The 26,852-nt window shown below is 39.8% G+C and overlaps 1 protein-coding gene and 1 pseudogene across 3 annotated transcripts in view; both read left to right on the top strand.

Moving 5' to 3' along the window:
• The window catches only part of FRMPD4 (FERM and PDZ domain containing 4), a 455,926-nt gene that overhangs the window by 147,564 nt on the left and 281,510 nt on the right, over window positions 1-26,852 (top strand). The window lies entirely within an intron of this gene.
• On the top strand, window positions 15,954-16,072 carry LOC118608258 (annotated as a pseudogene).

Here is a 26,852-nt window from a genome sequence, read left to right on the forward strand (position 1 = left end):
CATTGTAGAGTAAGGTGAAGGAGATAAAGGTCTGGAACTTGAAGGGAGGAAGTAAGATGATTCACAGGAAAATGGAAAGAGTTAACATTTGGTAAACAGGTTTGCTGGGCCTTAGAGAAAGGATGGGTCACAGAGAGGACTTTGATCCAAAGTCTATCACACCTAGTTCCTATTGAACTATGGCTATCTCTGATGATAGCTCCCTCTCCTGGAGCAGGTCTTCTATCTAAATTCTTTTAGGTAGTTAGGAGGAAGGTCAAAGGTTCTTCCTGAGTCCTTTGTTTACTGAAAATAATCAGCCTAAGGTAATCCTTATGCTAAGGAGACCGATCTTGGGTTGGTAAATTTTGCTCACCTACAGCGACAATGATTTATCTACTGTCTTGTCACTAATAGGAAACATTTCCTTTGTTCTGTTTTGTTATAACAAGAACATAGGGGGAAGTGTAAAGAATGTTTAGCCGAAATGACAGACAACTTGAAAATCGTAATTTTGGGGGGCTCTTTGGACTGTCTTTTCATGATATGTCTGAGTTTTGGATGAGAATGAGATGACTCTGTTCAGTTAGGTCACCAAGTATTGATGTACATCTCCCCAAAGCATAAAATATTGCCTAGTTAGTGCAGAATGAAATGAGAAGTGGATTTCACTTCGCTGCTTTGCCTGGCTAATTGGCAGTGGGTGACTTAGATTCCTGGAGGCTGAGAAGCATTCTCATTGATTTGTAATTTCTGTCACTGGCATAGAAATGAAGGTGTTGACTGACCATCCTTACGAGGCCCTAGAACTCTGCCTTCCAGGGAAGGGGCCTCCAAGGCTGGGCATGCAGCATGTTGATCCAGGATGGGCTTAATATTTGCTTTTTATCTTAAAAATCAAAACAAAAGGCAAACTTTTGTCACATACAATACGTGGATCAATGTCGGAATGCTCGTTTAGGTCTGCTATGTGTTCACATTCCATGTTCGATCATGTTTTATCATGTTCCATGTTTGATCCAGAGAGTAATATGAAAGTTCTGCAGTGTGGAGGGTTTGCCAACTGTACTCCCCCCCCCTTTTAGGCTTTCAGTAGTTTGCACTATGTTGTCATTGACATCCTCTAGGATGTCAGTACTGTGCCTAGTTTAATTAAAACGGACCTTTAAACAGTAGATTCTTTACTGACTGTACTTTATAATGAGATGGGGCATGGCCATAAAAATCTTTTCATTAATGCAGAGGCTTGCTCTTTATCTCATGGCAAAATACTTCTAAAAGTCTTGTCAAAATCAGCAGTGTTCCTTTTTATTTTACAAAAATTCTTTTCAGATACGACAAGAAAGTATTGATAGTATACTATCTAGAAGGCCTTTTTTGCAACTTAAACACATTTTGTCTGTGTTTCAAGATAAAATTTTAAATAATGTTTAAGCCATTAACTGTTTTCAAGAGAAACTGGTTTAAAAATTCTGGACCATTTTGAAAGTTGATGTTTGTCATTGTTTCCATTGTAGTAGATTCTGAAATAAGTCTATTGTTGTTAAAAATGATAAGCGTTACTTATCAACACTCATTGCTGTATGCTTAAAGTCCTTGGAAACAAGATTTTCTAATCTGGTTCAAAAGCTTCCAGATTTAGGATTCCAGTGTGTTCTGAGGTCATGTTTTAAGAATATGAAAATTAGCACATTATGATTAGTTTCTCGGACAACCAATTATTGCCAGTGAAAGTGGAAATTTACTGTCAGAGTTTCAACAAAAATGATTGTCTGCATGGTGGGCATGGGTTGAAAAATGACATTCATGAGTTGGAAAATGCAGCCAAGCCAGTCAGTATTTGGGTCAACATAGCTCTGTCAAGTTTTTCTTTCAATCTGAGAGCCACCGATCCAAATTTTACAATCAACTCTATGCCAGACCTTCAGATTGCTGTATCATATAGTATAAAACCAAGGTTTTCAAAATAAATTAAGCATGTTAAAACAAAGTAATCTCCATAAAAAATATTAACAGGCGAGTTCCACTGGAGCACATTCTGTGCTACAAATAATAAAACACATAGTTAAGGAGACATTTGTTTTATACATTAAAATTTTCCACTTGTGTGTTTTATTATGTATATAACTTATTAGCCCAGTGATACAAGTAAATATTAATATATTCTAGGTCTGGGGTCCTCGAAGCAGGGCTGCAGGGCCACGTCTGGCCCTGCGTCCCTTCCTTTAGTGATATTTCTGGTTGCTTTGTGCTGCAAAGGTAGATTTTAGTAGTTGCATCAGACTCCGTATGGCTGGTAAAGCCAAAAGTATTTACAACCTGGCCTTTTACGAACAGTTTGCTGATGCTTCGTGTAGGTTAATAAGACAACAGTGAGAAAGAGGTGTCCCACTCTGTCTTTTCACTCAGGTAACATTTTTTCCAAACACCTCATAGTAGCGTTTCTCATACGCAGCTGCGCATTGCCACAGTCTTGAGAGTTTCAAATATCCTGACACCTAGACCCAGGCCTAACTCTTCTGATGTAATTAGTGTGGAATGGGGCCTGGGCCTCAGGATGTTTAAAAGCTCTCCAGGGGTCTCTTGTGTGCAGCCAGGTTTGAGATCCAGTGCCTATGGCGCTTCACAGTCCTGATGGGAAGTGGATTTCTCTACAGTCTTGAGATGCCCAAGTTGCAGTCCAGGAACCCTTCTTGCCTGTGTGTCCTGGCAAACTAATGCTGGAGGGAGCCATCCCTGCAGTAAAAAGAGGACAGGCTTGGGAATAGCAGTCTTTTGGCAAACCTTCAGCTTCCAGAAAGTTTCTCAGAGACGTGGCATGAAGACATGAGATCGGACCCATCAAAATCCTTTTATTCTCTAGACTTCAGTGATAAGTAAAACCCAATGGCTTGTATTGCTGATGTTTTCAGTGCTTTCCTTATCTCCATGGTGCTTATTTTTACCGGAATTGAGAAAATCGCTTGGCACTGGTCCTGGCTGTTGCTTTCCGTTCACATGTCAATGGATGATCTGAAGTTCTAGGATTTTGTCCATGGAGGATTTCTTTTCCTGCATGATTTAGGAACTAAGGATTATTTCAGTAATAATCCTATTGCCGAATGGCTGCCACATAATGTTTTTTTTCAGCTCTGTGCATGGCTGTCGTTGTAAACACTGTTTATAGAACCTTTATCAGCATTTGCCTCTGGAATTTATAAAGCACTTAGTATAATTTGCTGTGAAACCAGTTCTTTTTTTTTTTTTTTTTTTAAGCTTAATAGAGTCGCACATATGGAGTATTCAGGAGATAGCAGTTTACATCCTATAAATGGCTTGCCATTCTGAAGCACTTCTCTTTGAGCCATTTCAAATGATTGATCATTTAATTCACACAGCCAGGTACTGTTCTCATTTTACAAATGAGGGAAATGAGGCAAAAAGGGGACAGGGGACTTCTTTAAGGCCACGTAGCAAGTTAGGGGCCATTGAGGACTGGGACTCAAGGTTCTTCGCTGCTCAGGCTGACACTGCCTTTCCACCACAGGCCCCTACGCCAGGCAGCGCGAATTCCCTGTGGGTCTGCATCCTCCCAGAATGCAAAGCACCCCTAGCAGATGCTTGTAGTAAAACAGAGGACCAAATCACTGCTCTCGCCTTGAGGAGCACTTCTTCATACTTTATTATGATATTTTCCTTAGAACGGCATAAATAAATGGCAATAGATCCATAGAGGAACAAACGTTTTGCTTTTTCAAATTAAACCAGGAGTCTGGGTAGGCAGTATCATGTACAGAGGAGTCTGGGAGTAATTCTGCCAGTGTTCTATAGGAGAAGGTGATAGCCAGCAGTGTGCTCTCTAAATCGTATGATTTAGCATGTGGTCATGCTGCTCATTTTATTTAGAAGTCTTTTTATAGAGGTGCTTTGGAACCTCGACTAGTCAGAAGATAAGGAAGAGAGAAACGTAGCCATCTTAATGAGACCTGGAAAGATAAAAGGTTAAAAAAAATCCTTGTTAGGAGTTTATTAAAAATTTTAATTTCTAGACTAAGTACCGATAGAGTCCTCTTTCTGTACGATGTAATCTTGTTTAATATTCATGCCATGCCGCTGAGTGGATGTAAGGCACTCAATTATCAAACAGCATTCACTTCCCTCTGTATACTTTCTAAGGCAGCAGAATAAATATTTTTAAATTATAGAAAATATTCCATAACCATTGCTAAGCCATGTTTATCCACAAGAACTCCCGTTAATTAAATTTCTTGTTTAATGCTTTAAATGCATGGAGACTTCCCTCGAGCTAATAAGTGTGTCCAGCAACATATGTTCTGGAGAACCCATCTTTGTAAAATGAGACCACTTGGCTCACTTAAAAGATGACTAAGTGCATATCTGGATATAGCAGTGTATTGTATAACTTGTAAATTTTAAAGCGAGTAGTCAGAGGGATACATTTTATATTAATTGTGATTTTATTGTTACCCAGTCTCTGTCCCCTTGGGGCTTCCCGTTTAGGTGGGGAGTGTGGCGATAAGCAGGGAGTCACATAAGTCAGTCCCGAGGTGGTTAGCGTTGTGTACAAGCACGGCCAAGCCCCGACACAGCAGTGCAGCTTCTAGACTGACTGTCCACATCCACATCAATTCATTCTGCAAGGAAGAATGAGCCCTAATGGATTAAGACAGTTATTCCTCACGGCACAGCATGTTTGCAGTGGTTCCCTCGTCCCCTAAGGTGCCCAGGGTGATGTGGAGGGGTCCTGGATAGATGCCGAGCGCACAGTGGTGTCTTCACTGGGAAGCATGGCACTGAGGAATCTTCTGATGTTATAAGGAAAATGCTAGCAAAACTTCCCATCTTCCTCTCCGAGAGAGAGTCTCTTTATCAGCTTGGAGTGAATGTAACCAGATCTTCTCCAGGGAGGGAGGGAGACTTTTCCAGCCTTTTTATCTTAGAGTGTGACGGAGATAAGGTCCCTCTGTGCTCTCCTGGTCAGCAGATGTATCTGTGACCCAGGGCTGCACTCTCTGTAGCTTTAAGGCTGTTCGCTCTCCAAACATCCTTGGACAAAGCTCTAACCGCCCTTGACTTAGAAGACACAGAAAAACCTGAATTCTCTCTCAAAACCAAAATGAGGCGATGTGATGTAAGGTGTCTGAAGGATATCAGAGGAGTGGGCTTGACCTCAGAGCTGATACATGAAGGCAGAGCAAATTATAGGCATGACTCTGCAAGGGTGTTTCGAGAGGGGAAGGACGACATGAGGTGGGTGATGTACTTGGCATGCCCGGGGACTTCAGGAAGAGCAGGCTGGCCGGAGCGTCATGGGCAAGCAGGAGGGTGGTGTGGCGAGTTTAGTCAGGTCATTCAAGACCCTGTGGGCTCTGGTTTCAGTTTGGAGTTGATCTGAAGATTGATGGGAAGCCTATGCCCGCCTATTAGTGACCTTCTGTATTTTCAAATTATAGCTTTAAACCATGCGGTGGGTAAAATAATCAACTTAGCTCGTCTCAAGTAGAATTTTTAATTAATGAATGAATAAGATGGAAAATACCAAAGTGGCTTACATGTAGTATTGTTTCATGAAACTTTTGTTTGTTCTCATATTTCGAATATTAAGTCACACGCTTTTTTCTATATTGACATCTTTTCTGATACCAAGGTGGGACCCACAATCAATGGCATCTATAATATGATAAAATATGGTATAAATATTTCGTGTATGCATAGTTAAGTGGGTTGCTGTGTAATATTTACTTGTGCTGGGGAATCTTCTCTGTGTACAGGGTCACTGTCAGCCTTTCTCCTCCAGAGTGCTAGTTAATAGCAGCACGTTTAGGACACGCTGAGAGAGGTAGAATACCGTGTGGAAATTGGATGCCCCCATTTTGAGTGGGGCGATTCAGAGGAGATAGAAGTAGTTTTGGGCTCTAGAAGCAAATACAGTCGTTACTTTGGCCAACTATATTGGATGATTGTGATCAAGCCAACAAATGTAACAGGATGGGGAGAGCGCCCAGTGCACAGAGCGAGCCATGAGATGACAAGGCTCGGGCTTCTTATGGCACCGTGCCCTCATTGGGAAACCAGCAGGAGCGAAGACTCAGCCTTCTGTGGCTCATGGGCACTGGGATGGGTACAAAGAAAACGTGTGTGGTGGAAAGAAGCAGGCCTGAGCCCCATACACAGCAGCGGGGAGCCAGCCTTGGGAGGAGGGGGCCACTCTGTACTGGGCTCACCTCTTTGATCGCTTCTCATCCACACCCAATGTGTGCCTTGCTGACTCTTCCTCGTTCCATGTAGTCTTAATGGCCTACAGAGGGTTTGCTTTTGGGGAATATGTCCAGGGAGAGATCACACCTGACTGCGCTGTGGGAGTGTGAGGTTTGGAAAGACTAAATGTAAGCCAGGCCACCACCCTCTAGCCACGTGGGCAGCTGGAGTCCCACAGTGTCAGGGCTTGTGTAAATCCTTTTTGTATACATCTGAATTCAGTTCTTTTAAGAGCAAGATTGAGACTCTGCAGGAGATCGGCTGCTTTAAGCAAGAGAAGGGATGGATTCCTTGGCTGGAATCCTGCTGTGGGTCCCAAGTTCTCATCTTTCGAGAGGATGGAAATAAGTGACAAGTGTGCAAAAATGACCGCAGGTGAGTTTAGCTAACAAATAGGAGGAAGAAGAACCTACTTGTCATGCCTGAAAAGTAAAGCCCCGTGCGTCTGTCCCTCTCCAAGGGCTGTTTTGTGAAACTCCATGTTCATTTCTCCAACGCAGAACAGAGAACTGCCCTTCGGTGCGTGCCTGGTCGGCAATACACTTGCAGTCACTTCATCTTTGAGCCTGATTATGTGTAGTTCAGGTGGTACGACCTTTTTTCCAAGGAAATGAATTCAGTCATAACATATTTCCCAACAAGTACTCCAAGATATGCCCTTTCCTAATTGTCAGATTATGACTAAAATTAATGAAATCGCTGAAGGATGCCCAGTACCAGTAAATTAGCATGTGATAATTTGTTCTTCACCTAATTCTTGGTTCAGACTCTAGCTTCTGCCCTTATATGTGGGTTTTGTAACATCGAAAGTCACTTCCTGAGCTTGACAAAGTGACACATTTTCCTTGTGTTTATTAATTGTTCTCAAGGATAACAGGATTTCTAAACATAATTTTGATGCATTTTACAGAGAAATTGCCATTTTAATGCATTATGAAACAGAAACTGCCAGTTAACTAAAAAGCAGTTTGAAAATAAATGTTACAGTGAAATTTCCCTAATTTTCTTGTTATTTTGGCTTGTCTGTAAATTGAGTGTTTTATGTTCACAAATGTTAAGTCTCCAGATTATTTTACTTCTCTTTTTACTGACATGAGACTATTTTCATAAACAGATATGTTGATGCATACAAAGTAATTACCTCTTCATTTGTCAATACATTTAGTAAGCAATTTCTGTTACTAATAAATTCTCTAATTAAAATAATGGGGGTGGAATATTTTCACGGTAAACTTCTATGGAACACAAGCTGTTGTTTTATGGCCTTTTCTTATTTGAATGACAAGAAAAGTTCTACAGATTCAATAAAACTCTGTGAGGACAGAAAACAATTTTGTTTGATGCTTTGTCAAAGCTGTAAGCTCTTTAATAAAATTTCCATTGGGTTTACTGTTATTTCTATGATGCTTTCCTCACCCAAAACACAAATAAAAATATGCCAGAAGAGGAAAGTATTTTAAATGAATCCAATCTGTTTCCCTTATTCAATTATGGAAAAATATTATTTGCTATAAAATATTTTGTAACTTTTTTGCATTTAACTTGTGTAATACACATTTTAACAAAACATGATAGAGTGACGACCGAAGACATATACTCTAAATTTTCTGATTCTTGAGAATTGAAACCTGTCTAAGTTGATTAACTCAATTTCACTTAGATGCAGTTTACCTTCGAAGGGAATGCTAACAGACCATGTGGCTCACGAAGCTAAAAATACTTCCTATCTGGCCTTTTACAGAAATTGTAATCCAGATGTGTTATTCGAATTATTCGGGTATTTATTGGATTCATGGAAAATAGTCCTTCATATTGAAAGTTTGTCATTATCACACTGGAATTGTAGCACTTAGATTGACTGCATTTGCTGGCCTGGTCTACGCCTCTGTCACAATGACCGAATTCTGTTTTGAGGCACAAAAGCAGAAAGCAGACATCGATAATAAACAAATGAATGTGGCTCTGTTCTAATAAAACTTTATTTACAAAAACAGGCTTCAGCTGGCTTTGGCCCACCAGGAGCTTACCAACCTCTTTGAAACCTTGTTACTCAAAGACTCTTTGAGAGATACAGCCCATCAGGCCTCACCCGAGACCTACTGAACCAGAATCTAAGTTTTAACAGGAGTTCTAGGAGATTCATATGCTCCTTAAAGTTTTCTAACGCTAGACTCAACTGCTTTTCACAGACAAGAAGTAGCTCCTAAGGGAGCTTGTGAAATGAATAGATATTTTGACTGGCTGAGGTACAGCGACCAAGCTGTTTCACCATAGACATCTAAATGCTCATGTTACCAGAACCCAACATTTTTACTTAAGTCCACCTGATCCCGTCCACTGGCCCAAAAGAATGCATCAGCAGGAGTTTGCAGTATAGAAGGAAAAAAAGAGTTTAGTATCCAATTGGCCAATTCTGAGATGGAGAGCTTTTGGTCTAAAAAACCCGACTCTCTGATGGCTTGTAGCTTACAGATTCGATAGGGCAAAATGGCAAGACACCAGTGAGTTAAGGTTCCTGATCTTCCTCGAAACTGATTGGTCAGAGAGAGAGGTAGGTTAATGAATCATTTCTTCAGTTGTTGAGGACAGTTCTGAGGTCTTTGCTGGTGTCCCTCTGTCTGGTCTCATGGAAAAGTAGCCAGGGTGTCATTCCACTTCTGAGCTTAGGAGCCAAAACGTGACTTAGATCAAGATGTTTCCTATAGTCTGACAGAGAGGTAGCCACGTGGCCATTAGTTTGGTCCGGGCTAATGTTCTCTGCTGCTTCCGGGGTTGCTGAATATCAGTGGAAAGTCTAGGTCTATGAGGTGTGTGTGTGTGTGTGTGTGTGTGTGTGTGTGTGTGTGTGTGTGTGTGTAAAAGAGAGATGATTTCTATAGCTATGATTTAAAACTAAATTTAGTCAAAAACATAAGGACCCTCGGTTTCACTAGAGTATGGAGATCTTTACCTGGGACATTGATTGCTCTCACTTTCTGATTCATATCTTCTTAGGTGGTTCATTCTATTTCTTTAGGGAAGAATCATCTCCCAATTTCTTACCCTGGAAAATGCTGGCTGTGAGCACTTCTGTGTGAGGGACCGGGTAGGGAGAATTATTTCATATATACATGTTTACCTTGCAAGACATTTAGTTCTGGCCAAAACATCCACAGACACATTTGGTCCACACCAAAAGGTCCATCCGAAAACATTTACGGAGACGTTTGGTTCACGATTCATTACAGAATACAAACATTGTGACTCATTCAAATTGAATGAGAAATTATTTTTTTTGGTAATTCTTGAGGAATCTTCCATTACATTTTGATTCCTGTTCTTCATTTTGAAGTTCAGCAGTGTTGCCCTCAAGTTGATGAGCAATTTCTATCGAGTATATAATGACCTGATTATTGCTTTGATATTTGTCCTATCTGGATATGGTTTCGGTGATACCAGTCTGATTCCTTTGGTATTGCGATGAGGTCAGTGGCTGTATTTGAGTGTGACCATGAAGAACCTACGTGATAACTTGATCATAGCTGCTGTTTGTCTTTTCCCATTTCAAGGAACCTCCAACATGACCCAAATTTCTCTGTGGATGTTTTGGGACAGGACCAATATCAAGGACCTTTCAGCATGGAACAGATGTCTCCCTGGACATTTTGGAATGGATGAAATGTCCGCCAATCAAATGTTTAACATTCCTTCTATTTTCTGTTTAGGTCTTGTGGTCACCCCCAGTTTTGTTTCTGGCATTTTTGTGTCCCAGCCTTTTGGTCATTTTTTCCAGTCAAATCAATTCCTCCTGCGCAACATCCCTCAGATGGTACTCCAAGTTCCCCTGCATCTCCATGGTGGGCCACCAAATGGGAGGACAAGAGCGTTCACTAGTGCTGGGGTTATTGGCATGGGGGGCCACATCATTCTTTGTTTTCAGGGCCACCCAGTGACTCATAAGGTGTTTAGTAGCATTTCTGGCTTCTCAGCATTCAATGCTAATAAATCCCCCATTGCTGCCCCCCTGCAATTGCGATGGCCAAAAGTGTCTCTAGACTTTGGTAAATACGCTTTAGGAGACAATTTGTGTTGGGTTGAGAACTACTGAGGGTAGATAGAGGCCAAGGTCAGCGGCCTTTGACCTCGAGTTTTCTCCGTTTATGCAGTGAGGCATAATGTTATTTTTCACGTGAGCTATGAAGAGAAAAGTTTGGAAAGCACAGTAAAATCCACAGCATCCCTTCTTTGGACTCTCACCCTTCATCATCTCTTCATCTTCCCAACACTTGTCCTCTCTCAGCTACAGATCCATCCTCTTTCACGTTCTCTCCATTAGTTTCAGTTCATATTCCTTTTAAAAATATATTCACTTTAAATAATCTCTTGTGGGAAAAGAGAGAAATCTGTATTGTTTGTCTGGCATTTTGAACTTAATGCTCCATCACAACATCCTCTAACGCGGTATATTGGGGACTGGGGAACAGTCTTCTTTCAAATTAGAATTTTGCTATTGCTTAGTTTTCATTATGTGGTCCATGGTATATTTCAAGAAATCATCACTAAACGGTTAAATTTATACAGCTGATTCCCTGGACTTGCTCACCAAAGTCAGGCTGGCCATATGAGTGTCCCCTGTGAGGAAGAGAGCTGGCATTTGCTCAGTTTTTTTCTGAGTAATCATTGCCCTCAGAAATCTCCCCCATCCAATCAAACCTAATTCATTTACTCCTGTAAAGAAATCACTCTATATTGTTCGGCGATTAAAATAATAAGTTTTCAAATATTGAACTTTTCCATTTGCTTATGTCTTGAACTTGTGGTATACAAATTTTTAGTTGATTCAATTGACTCTAATAATCGTTGCCAGAGGGAGTAATTGTGGGTCAGCCAGAGAATAGACTCTGTAATCTTTCTCTTGAGATGAAAGTACCACATAGTAGATCTGATGTAGTTTCATTTGGATATTTCCTCATTTTCAAAGAGATGAAGATTACAGTGTTCCTGCTAGTACATACGATGCCTTTGTGACTATCAGAGGTTGATTAAAAACTCGTTTCCATTCTTTTCTTTGTCTCCGCTCGTATTTGATGTGCTGTGACTTTTCAGTTTCCCCCATCAATACGTGAAGTCTATTTCTCCTATCGTTCTCCCAACTGGGAGGCCTCGTGCCCTGCTTTGGCCAGTGTGATGCAGTACTGATGATGATGCACCTATTCCGAGTCTAGTCCCAAAGATGTCCCACGCACTTCTGTTCTCTGTGTCTCGAAATGCTTCCCTGCCCTCATGAGAACAAAAATAGGCTAGATTGATGGAAGGTGATAGAGCTGTCCCAGCTAAGGCCATGTGTGACCATCGGTACTGATCAACCAAATATTTGACTGTAGATGCTTTATTGAGCTCAGCCTAGAACTGGACAGGTGAGCCCAATCCAGTTGCCCCCTGCAGAGTTGTGAGCTAAGAGAAGTATACACTGTCATTGTTTTCAGCCACTAAATTTTGGTATGATTCGTTATAAAGTGAAAGTTAACCAAAATGGTGAGAAGTGGGAAAAATTACTCCTTTGAGTGGATGAGTTAGATAATGGTGCCCTTACTCTGGCACAGAACTTTCCAGAATGCATACCTTTACTCCCTCCCTTCCTTGGATTTCCTCATTCGAGGTTGTAGCTTTCACATTCAGAAGTGGTAGCCATGAGATCTGGGTTGCTGCATCTACTCGAGGCACAACCATGTAGGAGCTGTGTGATCCCCAGGATGGAAGCTGAGCTCTAAAAACCTCTATTATTTTTCCAAGATTGTATATCTGAATATACTCCTGGACTTCCCAGAACATGCTACTCATGTGAAGCTTTTGTTTAGAGGCAGAGGATATGGTACAGCAAGAGGAAGCCAATGAGGGCAGACATATGAGTCTTAGAGACATTCCAACAATGCAAATTCTCCAGGGTTCTTTTCTTTGAGTGTGCAGGGCTGGACTCCATCACTGGCTTGAATGCCATGATCTGTGTGAGGGATCTTGCCCTGGGGACACTTCAGAGTAGCTGTCAGTACAGGCGCTCCTAAAGTCTCTTGGTCATAATCCAGCTGAGGCTGTCAAATCCATTAGGGCAGTTAAAAACCATCAGTAAACAAACTGACCATGGGATTTTCAACCAATAAAAAAAATGCATCATAAATACCACTGCTCTTATCTTTATCTTGTCCACGTGCCCCAAATCAGACATTCAGCATCCTTATAGGTGAAGATAGAGCTTTCCCCCATCTAGTTGTTAAGTCATTTTCATCTTCAAGAGCCTCAGTTTCCTGACCTGTAAAACGGAGTTAATTATAAACCTTTGCGTAGGATTGCTATGAGAATTCCATAACATGATTCATGTGGAAAATACTGTCACCATTATTAAATAAATGAAGAACACTCAAGCAGTGCGACTTTACACACAGCACCTCAGCTTACCTGGGCCTCAGTTTCCTCCATGAAATTCGGGAAGTGATGATATGATTGGACCCATCCAGTGATTACATCTTGAACACTTTCAGTTAAACTGATACGCTTAAACCCAGTGAGAGAGCCCTTTATTACCAGTAGTCAATGCCAGTTAGCATGTACTAGGTGGGAAAGCTAGAAAAAGACTTTTAATTATTCCTAGTTCTGAGAGGTGAGTGCATAATTATGTGGATAATCTAGTAAACAAACTTCTGCGAGCGGGTGAACTAAAGAAGGCTTGAGGTTTAGAAAAATCTATTGAGAGAGAGTTGAGAAACTTTTGGCATTGAAAGTTTGGGCATCACAGAAAATAATCTGATTAAGGTCACCTTGGTGTTGACATCACTGTTGTCCATGAATTATTGGTGATCAGTGGACTTTCAGCAGTGCTCGGTGGACTGACGGAGACCTTAAATTGGAATGTCACTTGCTTAAAAACGTATGAGTACCTTAAGGGAGAATAAGGAGATGAGTGAAAAGTTTGGCTTACCATAGTGCTCTTCTTAACTAAGGCTTGATTTGATCTCTGAAACAATATTGTGTGTGTGTGTGTGTGTGTGTGTGTGTGTGTATTTATGTATATGCATAATCCATACATTAAAATATTCCATTCAGTACATATTTTTTTAAAAAAGAGAAGCCCTGGAAAGACATTAAAAAGTTGGCATTTTGGTATATTAAACTTTCATTGGGAAAAAAACTTAACATGCTTTTCTGCTAAATTTTATTCTCCTGGTTTTCAAAGCAGCCAGTACATAGAGTAGCCTCATGACATCTAAATCTAAGGACATGTGTATTTTGCTCAAGTGCGTTCATTGGGAACACAACGAATACACGCAATGCAAACATTTACTCAAAAATGTGATTAAATGCATTGTGTTTTCCAGGTGACTTTACTATTTATGTTGGAATTAATTTTCAAGTAGGAAACAGATAAATTATAATTTGCTTATTTCTACCCGATCTTAAATTGGAACTAATATTAAAACTTCGGCTCTTGGGTTCCTGGGTTAATTGAGAATCCCGAAAGTAGTTTTTTACCCCCCCTGGCATTTTTGACAAATAGAGTTTTCCAATTGCTTAGTAACATAATTTAATATCTATAAAGTAAAAATAAATCCACTAATAAGTCTACAATGTCGTTTATTCTTTCTTCTTGAATAATTCGCTCTTAAAATACTGCCTCAGTGAGCAAGATGCCCTTGAATTCCGAAAGTACCATATGGATAAGGTAAATATGATCCCAATTACTCTTGCTATTTTATATAGAATGGCAATACAGCCAGACAGTTTAAATACCTGTAACTTGTCAACCCCTCATTTGTGGTTTCCCACAGGACCAAGGCAGTACAGTATATTTTTCCTAACTGCAGATGTTTGCCATTTTTAACCGTAATAAATGTACCAAGAGTTTTTAAAAGCATTATATTATTCTACCCCATTTAAAGATAAACATCTGTGTGCTTTAAAATTGGAATAAAGCATATGAATCATAGAAAAAGTGACACATTTTATGAGCCATATGTACAAACTTTAGAAACGGGCTAACTTTCAAAAATTATTACGGACAGGCAATTATGTGTTTGAAGTTTCACAGGAGCATGATTCATTACCTGAGTGACATTGAGCATTTGTTTGCATTTTGAATGTTTTTGTAAAAAGGCAGCTACTAGGGCGTGTTGCTTTTTTGGATTCTTATTTACAGAGGTGTGACCAAGATGACAGGTAACTGAAATTAGCCAATGTTGATGGATAAAGAATTACAATCCTCAGCAAAAGTAACTTTAGATGTAACGGTGCCGATAACATGGATCCTTAGTCCTTAATCAGAAAAAAATGATGTGCCTGAGGATAATGTATAACCCAGGTTGTATTTTCACATGTGAAAATTAAAATGTGGGCTACAAATGGATACTGTTTTACTCTGTAATTTCTGCAAAATTTGGATTGACTTTCATGACCCTATGCAGTATGGTGCCAAGCTTGTAATCTTGTAAACGTAACTTTTTCCACAAAAGTTGGGCATCATCATCTTCCATGTCTATGCTTTACCAAATCAACTGACCAAAGTTAGTTTGCAGGTAAGATTTAATTAAAATAGGAGACTCTTTCTGACATCCTACACTATTTATAGAGAAGGCATGTATGCACCTAGGCAGAAGAAACATATTCAGGCATGCAACTTTTTATTGTCCTGCTTCTCTCCAAATTGTTTTTAGGTTAGGGCAAAAAAAACCACAGTAATGTGCACTTTGCAGAGCATATGTCTGCCAGGTATAGTTGATGAAAAGGTTTCCATAGATCCTTAGCTCGTGAGTAGACTTTTCTGATGTAAGGGACAGCCAACATCCGTGAGTCTTCATCATCCTATCCCTTTAAAAGACCCTCTTTGCACTCTTCAAATTGCAAAATGTCGCTGAAGCATCCTTAGTATCTATCTGCCTTTCACTGGAAAGGAAGTTTGACTGTAAGCTTTATCCCGCGCCTTTTGTTTTGTTTTATTTCAGGGACAGAAAAAGTCTTGAGTAAAATTGGTTTCAATATATGAATTCAGTAGAGTCAACCTAGTTTTTCAGTTCGCATGCAAATAGAAATGCCCCCCTCTCCTCTCCCCCTTCCTCTCTTTCCTTTCTTCCTTCCTACAGGGTAGCAATTATAGCAACTCAAACACAAATAACCAAAAATTATCATTAAATCCATGCAGTATATATTCCTTAGTTTAAGATTAATGTTAAATGAAAGGTGATCGTTTTGGAGGCAAGTACATATTCATTAAGAAGCTTTTCTGATACGTTTATGTATTATCTCAATATCTTTTTAATTGCAAAAGTAAGGTAAAAATTATCATTACTGCCATTGTTCAACAATATGGGACTATTTAGAATTTTTAATTGAGGATCAATTATATGTACCTGACTAGAAAAATACAGTTAGGAATTGTAAGGAATGTACACGTATTCTAGCCTTATGCCGTGTAACATGTCTAAATGTCAAGTTTGTGGCACTTTTTTGAGATGTTGGTTTAAGATAATGAAGTACACTATTATGAACTCTTGATTATGTAAGGAAAAGAAACTGGCAGGGGATGTTGTTTTCCTTAACCGGTGTTCTGATAAGCAAGACCCCCTTCGAGCCTAATGATAGCACAGATGCTTTTCAACAGTCATTTATACTCTGCAGTCAGAGTGGGTCTTGAGGTCAACTGTGACTTTGCAGGATGAACCTTGAGGAAGATTAACCTTTAGAAAAAAAGCGTCTACAGCCATGCCACCCTGAACAAGCCCAATCCTGTCTGATCTTGGATGCTAAGCAGGGTTGGGCTTGGTTAGTACTTCTATGGGGGACCACTTAGGAAGGCCAGGTGCTGTAGGCGTAAAAAATACAAAATAACGGATTGTAAGCTGACAAGATCCTTTAGGGTTGCCTCATCTAAAAAAAGTTTTTAAAAAAATAATTGAAAAGAATTCTTTATATGGTTATATTACTTTACTGTTAATATATGATATCGGCACCTGTCTTCCTGGTGAAAAAATTTTATAAAGGATAATATTTCACTTTACACTTGGTTTGTTTTGACTTAGAAACATAATGAAGCTATGGTTTGTGTACTCACGCGCAGAATGCGTCTGCTCGTGGACGTGCGTCCTGGGCAGCACATAGCCCGATGGAAAAGGAAGGCGAAGAGCATTTAAAGCAGAGTTGGCCTATCATCTGTATGCATTTGTCTATGATTTGCCCTATGACTGAAAAAATCCACCTACGAGATTCATTCCACCATCCATCCGTTCAATAATATTTATTGAGTGCCCATCGTCGATGCCGATCGGGCACCTAGTACTACATACCAATCACCGTGTTTGGTGTAATGCAAAGATCCATAGTACAGTTTCTTTTCTTGAAGAATTTACACACTTTTGGGAGCTACAGACATGATTTTAAAAACTAAAAATTTACGAATGTTAGAAATAGATATATAATATAGACATTTAGGAGTGGTTGCTTAATGTTTCCCAAGTGAGTGAAGCCATTAGAAAACACAGAGGTGGAATTTGGACTACCTGAAAGAGCTTTTGCCAGGCACGTGCTATTACAGTGTTCAAGTTTTCCAGTGACCATCAGGTAATCTCATTTTTGCCTTTTAATGACTAAGGAACTGGAGGCCTCCAGAGGTGAAGCAGCCTGCATCAGGGGAAATACCTAACCAGGAATAGAGCCAGGATTTCAATCTCTGTCCTCTTAATTCTGGAGCCCATCTCACCATTCCTCCACTTGTATCTTTTGGGATAAAGAAGAGTTCACTAGATAACGTGTAGAGGAATGAAAATCTCGACCTGAGAACAGAGTAGGTGGAAAGGCTTTTAAATGTCAACAAGTTGATTTGGGGACCAAAGCATTTCGCGGGGTATGGCAGCAAGAAGGAAGACACTTGGAGTAGGGTGGGGAAGAGATCATCAGATTGCCAGAACTAAGGGTTACAATGCAGGTGTGAGATGCAAGAGAATGGCAGACGGAAGGCTGGTCATCGTCCATTTGTGACCCAAGAATTCTTTGTTTATTTTAGAGAAGCTCCATCGGCATTTGAAAAATTTTATCATGATTTCATCTTAGATAAAAGATTATTTTATTGCACCCTAAATCTTGATTTTTGATCGTTCCAAGCCACTTTTCTTGTATTTGGACAGGACGCATATAATTATTTATGGATACCAGACTTCTGTGTATGGACCACAGCTTGCATGAAATTTGTTTTTATCTCTTTCTCTGTCCTTGTCTTTATGCCTTGATGTTTTATATCACCGGGTCCACTTCACTTTTTGTACTTTATCCCCCTTGGTGCCATCCTCGCCAGTCCCGCTAACCTATGTTAAATCTGTCTGTCTGCATCGCCACAGTTTGCTCATTTGTTTGTGGCATATTTCACTCTCTCAGCATTTCTAGGAATTTAGGAAGAGATGAGGCATAGCGTGTTCACCTTATTGCCATACCACATTATCATTAAAAAAAAATTAATTAGATTAGTTAACAGACGAATTTAGGTAGCAATCAAGCCACTCAGTGGCAAATGGAATTTCCTTCCATCCTTTTGAACGCTTAAACCCAGTTTCCCTTAGAGTCGGTCTTCCCAGTAGACTTCAGTTTTGTGGCCTGTCCTGTGCCGGATCAGGCTTCCTGCTAGTGACATTTCTCGATGGGGTCTCAGATAACCAGATATTTCTTAGGCCAATGTCGACCATGTTACGCCAATACAGTGCTGATTGTATCATAAAAATGCAATTTTTCCAGTGAAAGCGAATTCATTGTTTCAGTACTTAATGCTTTTGCGTGTACATTTAGTTATGAGGAAAATGGTTTATTAACGGTTGTAGTCAGCCTAGGAACAGTGAATAATGGTTGATGTTTTTGCAGGAAAGTGATAAGCTGGCGGACAAAGATGTCAGTCAGGTAGAGTTATCAAAGAAAACCATCTCAATTCTTATAGGTTCTCTGGAAAACATCAGATTTTAGCTGAGAAGTACACACGACCAGATATCTCTGTGTTAAGTTGTCTAGAGCTTGTGCACCTTGATTTTAGGTTATTTTATGCATTTAAAGGTTTTGATTTTGACATCAGCATTGAATGTCATTGAGCGCCAAACCTGCCTTGCCAGTGTCCTTCGCTTTACTTTTAAAGATGTGCATCTGTGTATCCAATGGTCTTCCTAAATGACCTGCTTTTACGTGCTGAGTTTTCAATACTTCGCTTTCCCATTACTGCGTTAAAAGGTAAATGACATTCAAATCACATTTGGAGAGCTGACCAGCACTTTCTGCTGGCAGCATGCTGGCTTGAGGATTGGGATTTCTTAACTTAGTCTTTACCTCAGGAAAATTGCAAACCTTTTTAAAAAAATAAATTTATAAACTTCAAGTCTCTTGCCCTCAGCTTGGTTTAGTTTTATAGAGTTTTTGTTTGTCCGATTTTTGTTTTCAAGTCAGTTTCTTTATTTGTAAAATGACTAGGCTCGAGGCCATATTTTTCAGTTCTTTCAGCCTTAAAATCTGTGGCTAGGATTATCCTTCATGAAGACTTGCCTCCGAGAGCATTCCCCTTTATCTTCAAAGCATGAAATAATCTCCTGGAATTGTATCACTTTAGGAAATGAATCTAAAGCATTGATCAGAAAGTAATGACGCATAGAAGGGAAGCGTTCTGAAATATCGTTCTGTTCTGAATCTTTTGTCTTTTTTCCTCACGGCTAAGTTACTGATTTTTTTAGAACCCAAACTGTGGTTGCTCTTTAATCATGGGGACTTTGGGATCTGGATTGCTGACTGATAAGGAAAGGTCCAATTTGTTTCTCCAAATTATTATGATTGTGTAATTACTACTGTTATTAATATACGCCATTCACTGAGCATTGCTCTTTCGAGACACTCCACTGCTTTATGAGACAGGCATTGGTGTCTTCACTTACAATTAAGGAAACTGAGGCACAGAGCTGTCCAGTGGCACGAGGTCACACATCTGGCAAATGACGAATTCAAGATTCGAATTCTCTACCATATTTGATTTTTGCTGGTTGCCCATGGTTATGGCTCTTCGCAGTCAGTCTTATTTCATATCTCCTAACACAGTGAACAATCCTTGATCTAGGGAACTTTTTAAAAATTATCCCTATTCATATATCTTCATGGCTCTTACAAAGTCCAGGAGCACGTGATTAATCAGAACTGGAAACCGATGTAGACTTGCTTTCTGACCTAGTCCTATTAGCTAATTTGAAAGAAGATAGTTCATTAACGAAACAGTGATTTTTCCCTCTAGATTTTGCCAAGTCTTTTACATCTTTTAGAATAGATGTTCAGTAGAATAGAATGCAGTTTAATTTATACATCTGAGCCACACATATGCTACGTTCCAACTAGTAACACAGGAGGGTTGACTGATAATTATTACTTCAAAACACTGGATTTTTAGCAGTGCCTGCTTGGAGCCCGATACAATTAAAGACACCGCAAAGGAATAAAGTAGCATTTATCTGTAGTCTGTACATACACTCTCTCATTTGGTGCTCAAGCCCTTATAAAAAATGTACGACTTTAATCCTATTTTACATTTGAGGAAGAAATTGAGGCATGGGGAAGTTAAATGACGTGATCCGGTTCACAGACTATTGGCAGAAGAACGGGAAATGGAAATCCAGGCATCCTGACCCAGAACCAGCCACCTCAGTGAGTGGGGCCCTTGATGGGCGTGGTTGGCTCTAGCAAAGATACCCGATGGAGGACTGGCTGCTGGAAGTTGTTATTATTGAGAAGTTCATTTTTGCTGTGAAAGTTGGGGCTGGGAAGGCCACTCTAGGCTGAGGAAATATGTAGAAAAATAACAGAGGCAGGAAGGTATAATGGAGACGTTTATGGCACAGCAGTTAAGCTGGCAGAAATGTCTTGTGTACGAGGTGCTGTGGCGAGAAGGTGGGTGAGGGTCAGCTCACAGAGGGTGGCGAAGGACAAACAAGGTAAGCCACCTCAGGGCTACTTAGCAGACGTTTACACAGAACTAACCACGTGTCCACTAACATAGTAATTAATTCCTCATGATGCAGTTATGTGCCGTTGTTAGAAGCTGAGCATTAACTGGCTCAGCATCACAGAGCTAGTAGGAGGTAGAGCTGGGATTCAAACCAAGGAACTTTGGCTCCAGGCGCCATGATTGTCGCTACTGTGATGTTGTAGATGTTATTTGGGAGTGGAATGATGTAATAACTGTGTATGCGTGTGTGTGTCGGGGGATGGACGTGAGTGTGTGGTGTTCCTGTCACACTCTTCATGGAGGATGGTCAGTATCTGTGTTAGGATGGTAGCAGTGAACAGGAGTGAGACATGAGAAAGGTGCATGCGACAGGTTTTGGGTGTGGCAGTAGGAGCCGTGAGGTTAAACTGTGGCTGCCCCGATTGCCGTGGGGCCCTGCATCCCGGGTGAGCCCCTGCGGTCCACTTTCGCTGTTCACCTAGTGGCAAAGCACAGCAGAGCTGCGGGAATGAATTCTCGCCTGGCCCGCTGATCTCGAGGAATAGCAGGCCATCCACCTGCCCGTGCCCAGCAGGTCAGCTGGAAATCGGAGTCTGGAGCTCAAGAAAGAGATCAGGGCTATAAATGGATTTAGGAGTCACCTCCAGCCATGTGAGAGTTGAAATTGCTCACGGGGGATGAGTAGAGAGGGCAGGAGGGGCAGGCGGGCTGGTGACCAGCTGGCCCTCTCCTCCTGAGAAAGGGTCAGGATGATGAGATTACGGGGGCCATATTACATTTCTCTCTTGTAACATAGTTCCTATCTTTTTTTGGTATGTGAAGCTGTTTGTTGAACTCTTTCTTCACCTCAGCGTTTTTTTACCGGTGCATCCTGAGATTGAGGTGAGCGTTCCTGACATTTTTTTTTATTGGCTTCCACATTTGCTATTTCTTTGGATAAAATCACTTCAGCAGCGTGAACGCAGCATAGCCTCATAGTTACTAAATCTGTATACAAACCTAAAACCAGTTTTCCCATTCATTTTTGGTGTCGCAAAGTCATTTTCTTTTCTCTGGGGCATCGTATGTTGCCAGGGAAATTACGATGGTGGTATTTTGGTGTTTTGTTAATGTATTGATTTCCTTAATTGAATTTGGAATTCGAAACAGAGCTTGCGATTAAAATTGTTGGAGTGATTGCCCAACATAACAAATTTCAGCATTGGACCTGGAATTTTCTTCTGCTATTGTCTTTTTTGTTTATTTATTCCAGAGTCCCTTAGTCCACATTTGCCCCCTTCTGTTAGGCAGCCCGCTCTTGCCCTAAGGTTCACCTCAGCAGGCTGAGCCATTCGAAAGAAACAAACTGGACCTCAAGAAGCCTTACTAAAGTAACAGAGGTCCTTACTTAAGGTATCGAGGACATGTAGGAGTACAGGATATGGGGTGGGGGGCATCTCATCTCACTGCAGAACTTTCCTTCAAATTCTCACTAAAGTTCTCTTTCCCCAAATCCCACTGCTGTCAGTATCTGCTCAAATCTCCGCTTCTCTTCTCCATTCTCCTCTCTCCCCCTCATTCGGTACACCCTTCCTCACTTTTTGCATCTTTGTATATTGTATCTTACCTCTTGTCATCTCCTCTATTGCATGCACACTTGCAGTCTTTGTCAAAACCATCATTATTTTCTTCATTATTATTCATCAACATTAGTAGGCGGAGGATGAGGAATTTGAATGCCTTGTCCTCGTCACAAATAATGATTTCATCATGATAATTATTGAAATAGAATGAGCCATATTCAACAAATTGTGTACAGTGGATTCATAGCTGAAGAACACTTGCGTTTGGGGATGTTAGTACAATTTCTCTAACCCTTGCAGACTGGTGGCGCCGACTTCTTTTGGAGTCTGTCTGTCTGTCTTTTTTTTTCCCCCAGGCTTTAGTAGCAAGTGCTAAATGTACCCAAATGTTTGTAGACCTCCCCAGATCACCTCGTTGGGGAGGGGGGAGGTAAGTCTAACTGAAATTCTCCTTTGCCCCCTCCTCCAACCCCTTCCTCAGCACACACAAAGCAGGTAAAAATAGTCATAAGGATTTCTTCAAAGTTTCTTTTGTTCAAAGATATGTTAAACCTGGTAAATGGATATAAGAAATTTCATGGAACATTCCACTAGACATTCTGTGGATGGGTAGATAGGTGGATGGGTGATGTATGATGGATGGATGGATGGATGGATGGATGGGTGGACGGACGGATGGACGGACGGATGGATGGATGGATGGAGATGTATGATGGATGGATGGATGGATGGATGGATGGACGGACGGATGGATGGATGGATGGATGGAGATGTATGATGGATGGATGGATGGATGGATGGATGGATGGATGGATGGATGGACGGACGGACAGATGGATGGATGGATGGATGGATGGAGATATATGATGGATGGATGGATGGATGGATGGATGGATGGATGGATGGATGGATGGATGGACGAACGGACAGATGGACGGAAGGACGGATGGACGGATGGATGGATGGATGGATGGACGGACGGACGGATGGACACACGGATGGACGGATGGATGGATGGATGGATGGAGATGTATGATGGATGGATGGTTGGATGGACGGACGGAAGGACGGAAGGACGGATGGACGGATGGACAGACGGACGGATGGACGGATGGATGGATGGATGGATGGATGGATGGATGGATGGAGTGTGTGAAAAAAAAAGCGATTCACTTCCCCCTTTTAGTGCGTGATGGTGAGCGAAGTGGGTGGGCGGGTGCCTATGGTGTGGTTATAGATATACGTGAACTTGATTTCAGATCTGTTTAGCATAAGTTCAAGAAGACATTCCTTTCCCTTCTAGCAATTTGTACTTCTAACCCTTTACCCGCCAAATTCAGAAAGGTCAAGTAACTTTCCCAAAGACCCAGGACCAATTAATTAGAGGTGGACCTGGGCTTCCTGTCCAGAGATACGGAACTGCCGAGCAGGGCTAATAACAGTTAAGCACTTAAGAGTCTGGAAAGCTTTGTATTTCCTCCTGCTGCTCATTACTATTTCCAGTGAGTTGCCCAGTTGGATAAGCCTACATTTTGTCATACGGATGCACAATGTGTGGCATGTTGGGAGACTCGAGGGATGGTGCAAAATCTAATCTGTCACTAAGTCCTTAGTTCAATCCTGTTAATTCTTTACTTTATTGAACACTAAATGTACTTGTATCTTATAAAATATTAATCTCTCTAGCTCTTTCAGATACGACAATATATGATGTGCTTCAGGCTTAGAAACTTGACAAAGAGCCTAAGAATATTTTTTCTCGAAATTTATCAAAAATATTAATTAAGCTAAACTATATGAATAAGAAATATGTAACGGAAAAGAAAAGTCAGATCTTTACTGTTACTCTTCAGCTTCAGAATATAATTTTTTGGTTAAACTACATTTTTCATTAAAAAATTTAAAAATATATATATATTTTAAGATAAATGCTTAACGAAGATTAATACAATTGAGTTGAACTACTAAAAATTATTAACCAGTATGGAAAAGCAAAGCAAAACATTAAAGATACAGTCTGTTGTTAGGATGGTAAATTTAGGGTTAACTACAAGTTATTTAATGGAATATCATTATAATTCACCCCAAAATAAATGGAAAATGTTTTTTAGGAAGATAAATTTTGCATGAAAAACATTTGGTTGCATTGCAATAATGTAAATGAAAGACAAAAAGGCCGAATCCAGTCTGAAATTGTCATATTTAGGGGTGGCCACATCTTGACAAGGCTTGAGCATGATGGGCTTAGAGTGAATCCTGGGTCTAAATTCATCATCTCTCACTGATTCCTGCTAAGGCCTTGGAAAATTTAAACAATTTCTTTGCTTAGATTGCCGTTATCTGTAAAATCAATAAACAATACTTCCTTTGCTCTGTAGATTATGAATTCAATAGCATTTTTTTTCTAATGGATCTCTTGTACATACTCAGCTGCTGTTAGTACCCCTTAAAATATTTTATGGTCTGCCTCCTGGTTTTAACAAAAACGGACTGTACATTTCTATTCTTTATTCGCCTTATTGTCGTATTCCTTCTTTACTTGTTGAGTGGAGGCTACTGATTTCTTGCTATTTTTCTTTCATTTGTTTAGAGATTTAAAAATCCCCACAATTCTTAGTGCTTCCAATGGATGCTTTCATTATTTCTCTGAATTCTTAATAATAATAATAATAATAATAATATTCTTTTCCTTTATAAAAGGATCATAAAGTTTAAAAGACTTTTTTTTCCCATTTATTCATACTGGTAGAATTGGCATTTACAAACAGGATGTGAAATTATGTGGGATCTATTTTAAAATATTCTAAGTAATTAACATAAATAATATTTTTCACTGCCAAAAAACTTGTATAATTTTCTTTTCGTGTAATTAATTGGGAGTAGTTGTGATAATATGATGATTCAGCTTATTTTGGAATATTCTGTATAATCGTATAATCCGATTGAGGAAAAGCTGCTTTCTCTGGATTTGGGCCCAGGAATGGATGCTGGTCGGGTAAACTTGGCATTATCTCTCTTGAAAATATGTGTTTAATATTTTGTATCTTTAATCTTTTACATGGCCATCTATTACAAGAATTCTTGCAATATTTATCATCTATTAAAATTGTTTTTAGTACTAAAAAATAAAAATCTAGAATTAAGAAAAAGAACCTTATGAAATTAATATGAGAATTTCACCCCAGGACTAGTTTAATAATGCATATGCAAATATAGATGATCATGTTTGAGAAGAAATGTAAACAAATGGTAAATAATAGAAAATTAAATTGTTACTCTTCCTACTTATTTCTTAGACATTTCAAAATTTCAATATTTTATTTTGTAATATAAGATGATATCAATTTATTTATATTATTACTTTGTTCATGAAAGTGAAATGTGACTAATATTTTGGGTTTTGCATTTATCATTTCGTTGTATTATATGTACAGATATCGTTACTCCAATTTTTTTCAAGCATCATTGCTATTGAGAGTAACACTGGAAATTTTCATTTGAAGCAATATTTCGTAAGTTAGCATACGTACATTTGACTCTTCTATTTCCTGCTGGGGTAATCTGATTTATGAAGAGTTGTTTACAAAGAACACTCTTAAAGTGTTAAGAATAGGTTTCAGTTGATTAAATTCATAAGGACTGGTAACATAAGTTATTCTTTTATAGTCATTTAAAAATGTTTACAAACTCTTACACTGTGTGGGCAGCTTAACAGTGAACCAAGGTTGAAAATGAAATTGCAGGTTTTAAGTAAGTGTTCCTTTCAATCAGCTGGTGGCCTTATTTAAACTTCAGTAGTCTCCATCCACTAAAGTTGACCTCTGAGATTTCATTGGCCATAAATAAAGGATAATATAAGTGACGCTTCCATTATCTGTCGTGTTTCCATGCACGAGAGGGAAGCAGAGAATAAGGATGCTTTGTGGTTCTATTTCTCATGCCAAGAGGGGTAGTTAAATCAGATTTCTGCAGAACTTCTAGACAATCCCCAAAGCTAGAAGAACAGGAAGAACTAAGTGTCCCCAGCACTTCCCGAGGTGAGAACTTAAGACACTTGCCCTCGGTCTCCCCTACTAATAAGCAAATGCTGATGGACATCCTTCCAGAAAATAAGTTAACCTGGAATGAGTGTTTGCTGTCCAGAAGACTCCCCCAAAAAGCCCTTAAAGAAGACCCTTTGATCGTAAATTAAAGTGTCAGCAGTCCGTGGTCTAAGTGTGGGTCATACTTTATTGAATCCAACGCTCTCCTAAGTTGAAAATTAGAGAAATTTGCTTCATGTTGTCAGTCACGGTGCTTTGACTCCATTCTCTTATAAATTAATGGGAAAAACAATAGAAATAATTTAAAACCAAGAAGAAAACACCATCTTCAATGATACCAAGGAAGCAAGCTATGAAAGCTTGTCAAACGAACACAGCCTAACCTATCAACCATGGCAGGGAATTGCCACAATCAGTGACATTTAGTCTAAACTGAGCTCTTGGAGAGAAGACAAGCATCTTAAGGAAGGGAGCTCTCCACAAATCAGGGACGCACATGGGAAGGGGTCAGTGATTATCCCCCAAGGAGCAGTATCCTGGTATAGGCGCCTCCTATTAAATTTTATCATAGGCATGTATGCTAAGGAAAAAACATAGTTTATATAGGGTTTGGTAATATCCACAGTTTCAGGCTTTACTGGGGATCTTGGATCTTATCTTCTGTGGCTAAGGGGTGACGGCAGTAACACTCGAAATAGATGTTTGGATATTTAAATCACAAGGACACCAAGACACCTAAAAAAATTACTATGTTATGTGCAAATTGTCAGGAGCAAAACACGAGGACAATAGACCATGTAGCGCGGTCATGTTGATGACGTTTGACTTAAGTATGGGGCAGGAGGGAGTGAGATTCGTTTTTCCTTTCGTTTCTTATTCCCTTTGTTTTGTAGGGTTTAATTTTTCACTTTATGTTTTAATATCATGAGCCTGTTTTATTTTCATAATTATAAGAAAAAGGAGTAGAGAATGTTTTTCTCAAACTTCAAATTCCAGATTTGCTTCCCAAGAAACACCTTTATTACATGGGCTAAC

The sequence above is a fragment of the Rousettus aegyptiacus genome, unplaced genomic scaffold (assembly GCF_014176215.1).
Source record: "Rousettus aegyptiacus isolate mRouAeg1 unplaced genomic scaffold, mRouAeg1.p scaffold_m13_p_9, whole genome shotgun sequence".
Lineage (NCBI taxonomy): Eukaryota > Metazoa > Chordata > Mammalia > Chiroptera > Pteropodidae > Rousettus > Rousettus aegyptiacus.